The following is an 11,391-nucleotide window of genomic DNA, read 5'->3' as shown; positions in this document are numbered from 1 at the left end:
CAGACATATCACCAAGAGGCAGCTACTTTATAATCTTCTGTACTGTTTGAATTATTAGAGTAGGCATGTAATACTTCTGAAAACAATTTTTTAAAATGCAGATTCATTTTGGGGAAAAAATTATCAAGTCTAGCAAGTTTGGAAAGGAAGAAGAGATTATATATAGAAGGGAGTGAAGGGAGTTTTTTGTTTTGCTGTTTACTGTCAGCTTAAGTGCACTAAAAAGACAACTTATCAGGAAATAGTGAATATTCTCCCTTATCATTATGACAGTGGTTAAGAACAAGGGTTAAGACAGGCATGGTTTGAATTCTAGCAACACTACTTTACTGTTGGAACTTTACCTAACCTCTCTGAGTGTGTTCTTATCAAGGAATAACACCTATCATGTAAAGATATTGTTAGGCTTAAGTAAGACTGTGCAATTAAGTTATTTGGTATAGAGCTATATTCATCACAAGTATTCAATATTTTTCTTTCTATAACATCACTTTAATAGTTGAAGAGTATCCCATCTCATGGGGATGTGCCATGATTCATTTAACCAGTTCCACACTGTTCAACATTTGGATAATTTCAATAGTATCAATAATAGCCAGCTGTGTTGGCTGATGCCTGTAATATCAGCTCTTTGGTAGGCTGAGGTAGGAAGATCACTTGAGCCCAGGGGTTCAAGGCTGCAATAAGCTATGGTTGCAGCACCGTACTCTAGCCTGAATGACAGAGTGGGACATTGTCTCTTAAAAAAAAATCAATAATATAAACAATATAGAATTTTCCCCATACATTTCTGTTTATTTCTTTAGGGTTAAGTCCTATGAATGATCTGCTAGATCAAAAGAGATGAGTAAACTTTTGACATCCATTTCAAATGACCTACCAATATATAGCTTTAACAAGTAAAACCTTCTCTATATTATATTAAAGAGATTTAATATATTAATTTAATATCTTGCCGATGTTGCACATCTATGCTAATTTTACAGGTCAAGAAAAAAATCCAACTTACATTGCTATTTATTCTACATATTAGACATTCCAATTTCTTCTTCTGTTATATTATAAAGCTCTTGAACTTCTTAAATTAACTGAAGTACTAGATTTGCAAAAAAATAGGAAAATAATTTAAAAGGTAAAAATGTTAGCTGGGCTTAGTGGCTCAGCCTGTAATCCCAGCACTTTGGGAGGCCAAGGCGAGTGGATTGCCTGAGCCCACGGGTTCGAGACCAGCCCAGGCAACTTGGTGAGACCTCGTCTCTACAATAAATAATTAGCTGGGCATGGTAGCATGCGCCTATAGTTCCAGCTACTTGGAAGGCTGGGACAGAAGGACTGCCTGAGCCCAGCAGGTCAGCGCTGGGGTGGTCATAAGCATGTATGCCACTGCACTTCAGCTTGGGTGACACAGTGAGACTCCAAAAAAAAAAAAAAAAAGTTCATGTGGTATATTGCAAAGGTGGCATTTCAAGTCATTTATGAGGATACATTTTCCCAATACTTTTCAAAGTATTCCCTGCAGCCTCCCCTTGAGGGGACAGTGAAAATGTGTATAGGAGGTGCTGGATGGTTGGGATAGTTCTCAGTCCTTCCCACTTCAACTACATTTATCTGCTTTGCATATTGAATTCATTGTTAAGGTTTGATCTGAAGAGTTCTGTACCTGAAAAAAACAACAACAACAACAACAACGCACATTAATGCAAAGTTTTGAGATAACTGGCATTTTGTAATAAATAAATAAAATAAGTTGAATCACTCTCTTACATCACATACAAAAACACCTTTCAACTGGATTAAAACATTTAAATGGAAAAACTTTAAATAAATTACAAGAAAATATGAGAATGCATTAATGGATCATAGGGATGCAGAAGACCTTTTCATGCACATTGATAAAAGCAAAAATCATAACAAGTGGTGTTGTCTGTATTGCTTTTTTCGTAAAGTGTGTGCCTCTGACACAGGTTCAAAATGGTTTAATGGCCAAAGTGTGGAAATGCCACATATTAATAATAGTGCCAAGAGGTGGCTTAGGGCACTAACACCCCCATTATCCCTATAGCATCTCTAAATAATCACAAAATGTGCACTCCAAATGAAACAAGGTGCAGAAGGACATATCTTAATGTCATATGCCCCAAGCAGATGCCAGACACTAAGCCCTTCTCCCTAGACATTCTGGAGTCATCACTGCTGCTCTCTGGAAAGTCACAATGGCATTAGCACAGAAAGGCTCCAAGAAGTCCTACAATGGAAAAGTATAAAACTAATTTAATCTATGTTTAACTACAGAACACTTCCTTCAACATGATGCCTATTAATATCCTAAGAATTCGAGGCATATACCCTGCCAGACGCCAGACTATGTGGAAATTAATATTTGAACAGGAAAATGCTGCATGGGACGTGCTTGTCAAGGATGTGGTCCATTTACTATGAATTTACCGATGCTCAATTGGAGGCACTCTCCAATGTGATCTGTGGACACCTTGGCCTGATACTTTAATTTAGTACACACGTGTAACTTCCTACAATAAACTTCTGCTCACCTAAATAACAATCCCTTCTTGCAGACTGCCTTGGATTTTAATTCTTACACATCATCATTATGGTTCACTTACATCTTAAATGACACAATATAAGATGCGTGATATAAAATATTATATGGAATAATGTGAAAGAATTTAAATTATCCAGAGGGTTAAAAAATAATTGTGCAGGATTACACCTGTGCTCTTCTGCAGTTATAGATGTAAAAAATGTATCAGGTACTGCTTGTTCTGATTTTTATGCCATACTCACAAAAGGAACTGAATTAGACTTTGTTTGGGGGGGTCAGAGTTACATGGTTCAAAGAGAGGGATCAGGCCCTTCTACAAAAACAAAAGACTGTTACTAGAATGAGGATATAACAAGTGTTTCACTTAAGTACACTCTTAAACTTTATTTTCTTTCATATTTTTTAGGTTGCAAACAAAGGGGAAAAGCAGGAGGATGAGGCAAAGGTAACACAACTGCAGTGATAAGTATTTTCCTGCTCCAATGACACTAGTTATTTCATTTAAAATTAATGGTGATTTTGGCTGGAGGTGGGGTTTAAAATAAATAGTCATTTTGGCCAGGTGGGGTGGCTCACAACTGTGATACCAGCACTCTGCTTGAGCCCAGAAGTTCAAGATCTGTCTAGGCAACAATGGCAATATTTTGTCTCTACAAAAAAATAAAAAATAAAAAATTAGCCACGCATCAGGGTATGTGCCTATAGTCCTAGCTACTCAGGAGGCTGAGGCAGAAGGATCACCTGTGACCAGGCAGTCAAAAAGCTGCAGAGTTGTAGTGAGCTGTGATCGTGCCACTGCATTCCAGTGTGGGTGACAGAGTGAGACTTTGACTCAAAAACAAAACAAAACTAGTAATCTGAATTGTAAAATGTTAGGTTTATGACCATTAAAATTCAACTTATGATCTATTTCTATATTAAATGTGTCTCTGTATGTTTAAAAATGTCAATACAAATAACATCTGTTTGCATACATACAATGTACTAACTTCTAGGTCTTTTGAACAAATGCAAGATAATCAGATCTTATATTTTAACACATATTTTTGTGCTACAAAATCCCGGAAAACTAATTTTATTTGAGTATTATTTGGTAACTCTCTGTAAAGTAGTCTTATCCATCTTAAGATAAGGTTAGTATTTTTAAGCATTTGAAATCTGAATTAAATAGTATCTAATCTAACTATTACTCGGAACCAAAAAAATAATAATTCTTTACTGAATATTTACTATTTTACTTATAGCAACTAAGTTGTTACAAATTCAAGTATATGCATGTATGTTTGTGTGTGTGTGTTTTATACAATTTGTTAGTAGAAAAGTGGCACTGACAGTTATAGTACTGAGTTTATTGCATGACATGTGATGACTCAACTCTCCCACTTCTTTTCTCTACCAAAATGATCACAAAATCTTTTATCACAATGTCCTCTGGCTTTCAACTGATACCAAAAAATCCTAAATTCAATGTGAACTCAGGCACTCAAAACTTCATGTTTTAAAGTGCTCATCTGGAAAATAATAAATATTACTTTGCTTTAGGTTAGCAGCAAAATGACAACATAAAATTTAAAAAACAACATACACTTGGATCTCAGGCTGAGACACACTGTCATGGATGATAGACATTCATTCATTCAACAATATTTATTGAAGCTATTGTGTGCTTGGTACAGGGAATCCAACAATCAACAAACCACCTGCCTTTATAAAGAGCCCTATAGTCTGGAGGAAGGAGGACAAAATACCAGTAATTATATACGTTCAGATGATTAGTGGTATAAAGAAAACGAGTGGGATAAGGGAATGGAGAAAAAGATAGAGGGGCTGTTTTAGAGAGGTTGGTTAGGAAAGGCATCTCACTGGAGCTGAGATCTGAGCAGACATCTACATGAATTCAACCTGGGAGAAGAACAAGTATAAACGCTGAGACAGGAACGTACTTGGGAGTGTTTGAGGACCAACAAGGAAGCCAGTGTGGCTGAAACACACAAGCCACAGAAATGTCAGAGAAGCCAGAAGTCAGATCACACAGTGTCCGATATGTTGTAGTGATGATTTTGTTGGTCTTCAGTAAAGAAATGGGGTTGAAGGACGCATGCTTTAGACAGACTGAATATAGAACTTCTAGCTTTAGAGCTCAACTTTTTTTTCTTTTACTTTAAAAAATTAATTTTATTGTGGTATAATTTACTGTTAACAAAAATACACTCATTTTGGGACTTATTATTATTATCATTATATTTGAGTCGGAGTCTCACTTTGTTGCTCAGATTGGAGTTGCAGTGGCATGCTCACAACCACTGCAGTCTTGACCTGTTGTCCTTTCACCTCAGTCTTCTAAGTAGCTGGAATCACAGGTGCACACCACCACATGTGGCTAATTTTCTATTTACTATAGAGATGAGGTTTTGCCAATTTGCCCAGGCTGGTCTCAAACCTCTGGGCTCAGGCATTTCTCTTGCCTCTGCCTCCCAAAGTGCTGGGATTACAGACGTTGAGCTACCATGCCTGGCCAAGGACAAATTACTTTTAATGTGCATTCAGAGGACCTAGTGCCGTGACGTCCAATACTGAAACTACACTAACCACATGTGGCTAAATTAAACAACATTAACAATCTTCAGTTGTACTGGCCACATTTCAAGTGCCTAACAGCTACATGTGGCTAGTGGCTGCCATATTGAACAGCATAGGCATAAGACATTTCCCTCACTGCAGACAGTCCTGTTGCAGTTCCAAGATGGGAATTTGACCTTCACCACATGGAGGTAGGCCCAGCAATCTGAAAGCTGAGTAAGCCATACAAGTCATATTACCTAGCTACTATCCATGTTTATTACCTTTCACACCAAGCAATTAATAAAGTACTGTGAAGAAAGAGTTTTGCTCCATGCTTGGACCAGGGTGTTCAAGGGAGAAGAGAATCCACTAGGATGGCATGATAATGCCATCAATAATTATGAGATGTTTACTACATAGAAATTCTTCCTCTATAACTAAGTTCAAAGGATTTCCTATTTTTTTTTAATGGAAATGGTGATTTCCTTTAAAACTCACAAGGCATAATTTTGTTTTATGTAAAATTAAGCCTCAAAATCTTAGTCTTATTAAATTGACAATGTGCTTTTGGAGGGAAGATTCTAAGGCAAATATGCTGAAAAATGAGCATTTGTTCAATTTAGTAGTGGCTGCATGAATATTTTTTATATTATTTTTGTGTATACTTAAGAACGTTGTCTCTAAACATATATATATATATAATTTTTAAAAGTTAAATGTTGACCAAAATAATTTAATGATACCAAGATTGTTCATGAGGTAATTAAAACAATACAGGTCAAAAACAATATGTACAGCAGAAGAGTCAGTATAACACAGTGATTAAATGCACAAGCTCTAGCACCAGGTTGCTCTGGTTTTAATCCTAATATGCCACATATTAGCAATGAGACACTGAGCAAGTTATTTAATCTGTGTCTCAGTTTCTTCATCTGAAAAATAGGAATGATAATAATAGTACCTGCTCCATAGAGATATAATGATTAAGTAAACACTACACGTAAAGACTCTGATGCATGGTAGATGCTAAATAGGTGTTAATAGCTACTATTATTATGACACAAGTTGGGTTTCTTAATAAAGTACATACTATATACAGATAGAAAAAAAGTTTGAATGATTCATTAAAAATGTTAACACTTATAACCTCTGATAACAGATTATTTAAATTTTCTTCTTTTTCACTTATTTTCTGAACATTCTACAACGAGCACTTCCTTTTTTACTTAAAATAAGAGAAACACAGTAACAAGACATTTCCTAAAATTGCCCTACAATTTGGTAAGCCGTGATTCACAAAGTGAGAACCTTGGACCAGCAGGATCTGCAACCAGAAAACTTGCTAGAGATGTAAATTCTCAGGTTCCATCTCAGACATACTCATTCTAATATAATGTGTTTTACCAAGCCTTCCATTTGATTCTGATGCTCACTAAAGTTTGAGGACTACTGTGCAAAGGCGTAACTTGTAGTCTGTACTTGATCTCTCTCACCTTTATATACCCAATGATAAATATTGCCAATCTTTCTTCCCTGAGTGCTCTCTGGAACTCTTGTCACAAAGCCCTCCTTCCACTGTTGCACACATGGCTCATGAAGTTTCTCCATGAGTCTTTTGAGAATAACCCCTCCTGTCCCGAGTTACTGCCTGATGCAGAAATCCCAAATGCTTTCTGGGGCTAGGCAGGTAATTTGTCTCCTGGTGTAAGACCTTAAAGAATGAAGTGCTGGCCACTGCCCAAAGACATTCACATTAAAAAAAAAAAAAAATTAAATTGCTGCTAGCCCAATAAAAACACACCTAAGCCAAGTTTGGCTACTGGCCACTACTTCTTGGTCAATTCTCTTTCATATCAGTAAATAGCTGTGATGTCGCGGAAAGAGTGAATGCTGAACAAGGAAAACCTTTATTTGCAGCTCAGTTCTGCTTCTTCCTAGCTGGTGGTAATAAAAATGATGATAATGTTAACCTTTTGGAGTTACAATACTAACTATCTCACAGGAGTGTTTTAAAGATTAAGATAATATATTCAAAATACCTACCCTATAATAAGTCCTCAATTTTTCATAACACTTGTGATATATTTCCTCTACTTATATTTATGAACAATTTAGTTGAGCCTCTCTCTCTTCTATTAAACTCTAAGCTCCTTTGGCACAGAGATGGTATTTTACATCATTTTAAGTCCTTATACTACCTACTTCAGTAATTAGTCCCGGACATACTCAACCCAAGATTCAACCAAAGCTTGCAACTGTGTCGAACTGCATGTGGTAGGGATCTGGAACAACACAGTCACTTCTTAGTACAGATGTACAATTTATATGAGCAAGTATATGGTCAACTTATAAGAATCCCCAAAGCTATGACTCTCATCCTTAAATATATAAATATGAAACACCAAGCAGATGACTTCTGCTTTTACATTTACCATGCTTGTTAAAAGCAATATAGGAAGTTTAGAAGTGCCATACTAGAAATTATGAAAAAAAATGAATTTCAGTTTTAGCTGCATTTTGGCAATTCAGATACTGGGGTAATGCTGGAGTGATGGTGTTAGAAGAGATGTGGATCAGTGCAGGTAACATTAGATGACAAGTTCTTTTTTCCATATGGAATACTGAGACAAGAACAAGTTATCTACCCCACAAAGACCCTGTGAATGTTTATTAGGCAATTAAGAACATGGAATTTGGGAGGAAAAGGAAGGAAGCATATGAATCCTGGATAAACAAGTTAGAGGCTTTCTACACTCCTATGGCCTTATACAAAACAGTATGTCATATTTTTGCCATAACAAAACTTTTTTTTTTTTTAATTACTTTGTAGGTCACCATGCCTTCTAAGTGCTGGTAATAAAGAATTAATTCAAATGTTAGACTAGGCATGGTTAATTTCATTGCCCCTTTATTTATGCTAGCTTTCCTATTTTCTGAACTCTGACGGCATTTACAGATTTATTATATAATTGATTTTCAAGTTAAATGATCTAACTTAATTTTACAATTGCTTGGAAACTTATCTCCTCCCCTTCCCTCATTAATTATGCTTTATACCAGGGTATTTCTATTTCTTTCCCTAAAAGTATAATATTTAAAACTATAAGAAATATAGCAACAAATGAGTTTAAATAGCAAATTTTGTTTACAAAAGAACGTTCTTAACTACTCAAAATTCTATATGGGGAAATGAACACTGGACCAGTCAAGTGGACTGTGCTTGACAAGCCAGAGAAAGGCTTCTCATTTCTCCAGTGGGGTAGAAGTGGTTATTTTGTCAAGGTATGATTCAGAATGACATACTCAGATGCAATTTTAAAAAATCAACTTCACTATTCATATGTATCATCAACAGGGAAATCTGGCTTGGTGATGTAAAGGCATAAAAAAGCATGACAGTGTTAGAACTGTAGACTGCTGTCATTTCATGTGTGCTCCAAGGCTTTAATAATTCAATTCTTTGGATTCTGTATGAGAAAAATAAAGTTTTGCTGCTGGTATAACTTCTTAGTTGCAGCATAAAATAATTTCCATTAAAAGGGCATACACAATTTCTCCACTTATAAGCATTCAATTAAAAATCAGTTCCAAGACATATCTGTGTAGTTACCACCAAACTTTTGTCAGAATAAAAATAAACAATTTTTCCTTCATGAATTAATTCTGTGAGAAAAAATTTAAAAGGCTGAGCATGGTAAAGCCCATGCCTGTAATTCCAGCACTTTGGGAGGCTGAAGTGGGAGGACTGCTTGAGGTCGGGAGTTCAAGACCAGCCTGGGCAACATAGTGAGACCTTGTCTCTACAAAAAATTTTTTAAAAAATTAACCAGGTGTGGTGGTGTGCAAATAGTCCTAGCTACTTGGGAGGCTGAGGCTAGAAGTTTGACTTCTTGTTTGACTTCAACTGAGCCCAGAAATTTGAGGCTGCAGTGAGCTATGATCACACCACTGCCCTCCACCTCTAGCTTGGGTGACAGAGCAAGACTCTGTCTCTTAAAAAAAGAAAAGAAAAATATACCTTTCAAGATACATAACTTGTAATGAAGATCTATTATTATTATTATTATTTTTTTTTTTTTGAGTTGGAGTCTCACTCTGTCGCCCAGACTGGAGTGCAGCGGCCGCTCCCGGCCACCGCAGCCTCGACCTGCTGGGCTCCGCCAATCCTTCCGCCTCAGCCATCCGAGTAGCTGGAACTACAGGCGCGCGCTACCACGTCTGGCTAGTTTTTGATTGATTGTAGAGATGAGGTCTCGCCAAGTTGCCCAGGCGGGTCTCAAACCCGCGGGCTCAGGCAATCCACTCATCTCAGCCTCCCAAAGGCGCGGGATTACAGGCTGAGCCACCGAGCGCAGCTTAAAGATCTATTATAAAGGTAACAATATTTATGCGCAGGCCAGGTACAATTGACTAGAAAATAATTAACACTCAAAGGATTTTTCTTTCAAATACATAATTGTTTTGGAAGGAAACTGTAAACAATTATTAGGTGTAAATCAGAACGAATACCCTTTATGAGTATCTTATCTTACAGAAGATTCAATTCAAAGCATCAGAGTCTATTTACTAAAACAAACAAAAAACTCAAATGATTTCACGGACTGCACTGATGCCTCTATTTTGTGCCAAGTGTTTACAAAATGTCACTTATCTAAGGTAACACTAAGGTTTCAGAAAGCAAGAATTTCCAGAATATGTGAAAGGGGCTGATTGTATTAAAAATTATTAATAAAATAACACTAGCTTTCAACTAATATATTAAGTTTTGCATGAAGAAGCAGTTTCCTAGCACACAACTGATAGAACAAAAATTGGTGCCTCCTTAATGCTAAATAAACATCCCTGAGTCACTAAGGAAGACCCCGAGGCCGAGCAAAATATTTGAGCATCACAATTTGTTCTTTTGTAGGAAGTAGTGTAAAAAGCACCTTCTGGGTGTGAGAATGGACTCCCTGGAATTCGGCCAAGTCACTTAATTCCTTTAGTCTCAGTTTTCCTAATTGTTTTTTTAATTTCTATTTTTCACCTCTTGGCGCTTTCACGTCCAAATTTCCCTAAATGTAAATGAAGTAAACAACACCTGGTTAAAAAAAAAAAAAAAAGGCAGTACAGGACTGGTGTGAGGATGAGATGACATACGCGAACATATTGTGTAAACTATAAAGTAATAGTAATCAAAAGCTGGTTATATTTTATGTAATAATGGCCTTACCTTTCCTGCCTGTGTCCCTATCTGTAAAAGGGTACATACAGGTTGAGGTCTGAATGTCTATCCAGTCATTTAGCGGCTGCGTAAGCTTGAGCAAATCATTTCCATTCTGGGCCTGTATCCTAAGGAGGTTGTCTGGAAGATCAAATGATACCGTGTATGTAAAATGCTGTACCAGACTAACAACTTAACAAATGATATCTGTTATTATTCTCTGGGTGTAGGGTTGTAGGAGCAAACGAGATTATATCTAATTAAAAGTCTTCCTCTCTCTCTACATATCTCTCTCTCTCTAGACATCCAAGGTATGTTTGTACTGCAAACTGCCAAGACATAAAGGGAATGAGAAACCAAATGGCGCTTCAACGACTCACACCAGACGGAGAGAGGCAGAAAAGGGAGGCTCAGGCGCCTCCCAGAAGGTGGCTTGGAATAGCGGTAGGAATGAGAATAGAGAGGTGGGGCAGAAAAGAGACTGAAGAGACACTCCGAGAATCAATTCACTATTTCCCCTTTTTCTTTTGACCTCCAGCCTGGGCTAGACCCTTTCATTCAGTTTCCCAGCCCACCATAGCCCTGGGCATTTATTTACTGTACCTTCTTCATCGAGGGCCTTTCCACTCCCCTCCCCTTCTAGCAGTGGTGAACTTCAGACCCTCTGCTTCGACGCCCACTCCCTTCAATTCTGTTTTTACCAAGGTTTGTATCCTCCCCAGCGCCTAGGAGGGAAGTGCAACTGGACGCACCGCAGGGCATCCTAGGAAATGTGGTCTCTTGGACTCTTTTCCTCGGGCAGCAGACTGGGGGAAGACGGCAAGGAAGGTACCGTTGAAACTACAACTCCCGGTAGGCAACACGAGTCCCCAACTTCCTTTCTGCCCCCCTTCCGATTATCGTCCTCTTCCGCCTCTCCGCCGGAGCTGGACCGCTTGGTCTCACGGTATTTGTAGTTCACTGTGGACCCAAGCTCCTAGCACTCGACGGCCAGTAGAGGGGCTAGAGGACTCTAATTCCCAGAGGGCAGAGCGGAAGCCGCGCCTGCGCACTCCCAGTGGGGGCG

At 37.8% G+C, this 11,391-nt stretch overlaps 1 long non-coding RNA gene across 1 annotated transcript; it reads right to left on the bottom strand.

Annotated features, from left to right (window-relative positions):
- Nucleotides 1-1,426: 1,426 nt before the first annotated feature.
- On the bottom strand, nucleotides 1,427-11,049 carry LOC110594594. The gene is made up of 3 exons (XR_002481333.1): nucleotides 10,929-11,049; nucleotides 10,335-10,466; nucleotides 1,427-1,660 (listed from the first exon to the last, which is right to left on the bottom strand). It is a non-coding gene; the product is annotated as an uncharacterized LOC110594594 (long non-coding RNA).
- Nucleotides 11,050-11,391: the final 342 nt, after the last annotated feature.

Source organism: Carlito syrichta, unplaced genomic scaffold (genome assembly GCF_000164805.1).
Source record: "Carlito syrichta isolate Samal-C Ts95f unplaced genomic scaffold, Tarsius_syrichta-2.0.1 Scaffold316389, whole genome shotgun sequence".
NCBI lineage: Eukaryota > Metazoa > Chordata > Mammalia > Primates > Tarsiidae > Carlito > Carlito syrichta.
This window is presented reverse-complemented; position numbering and strand designations above follow the sequence as displayed.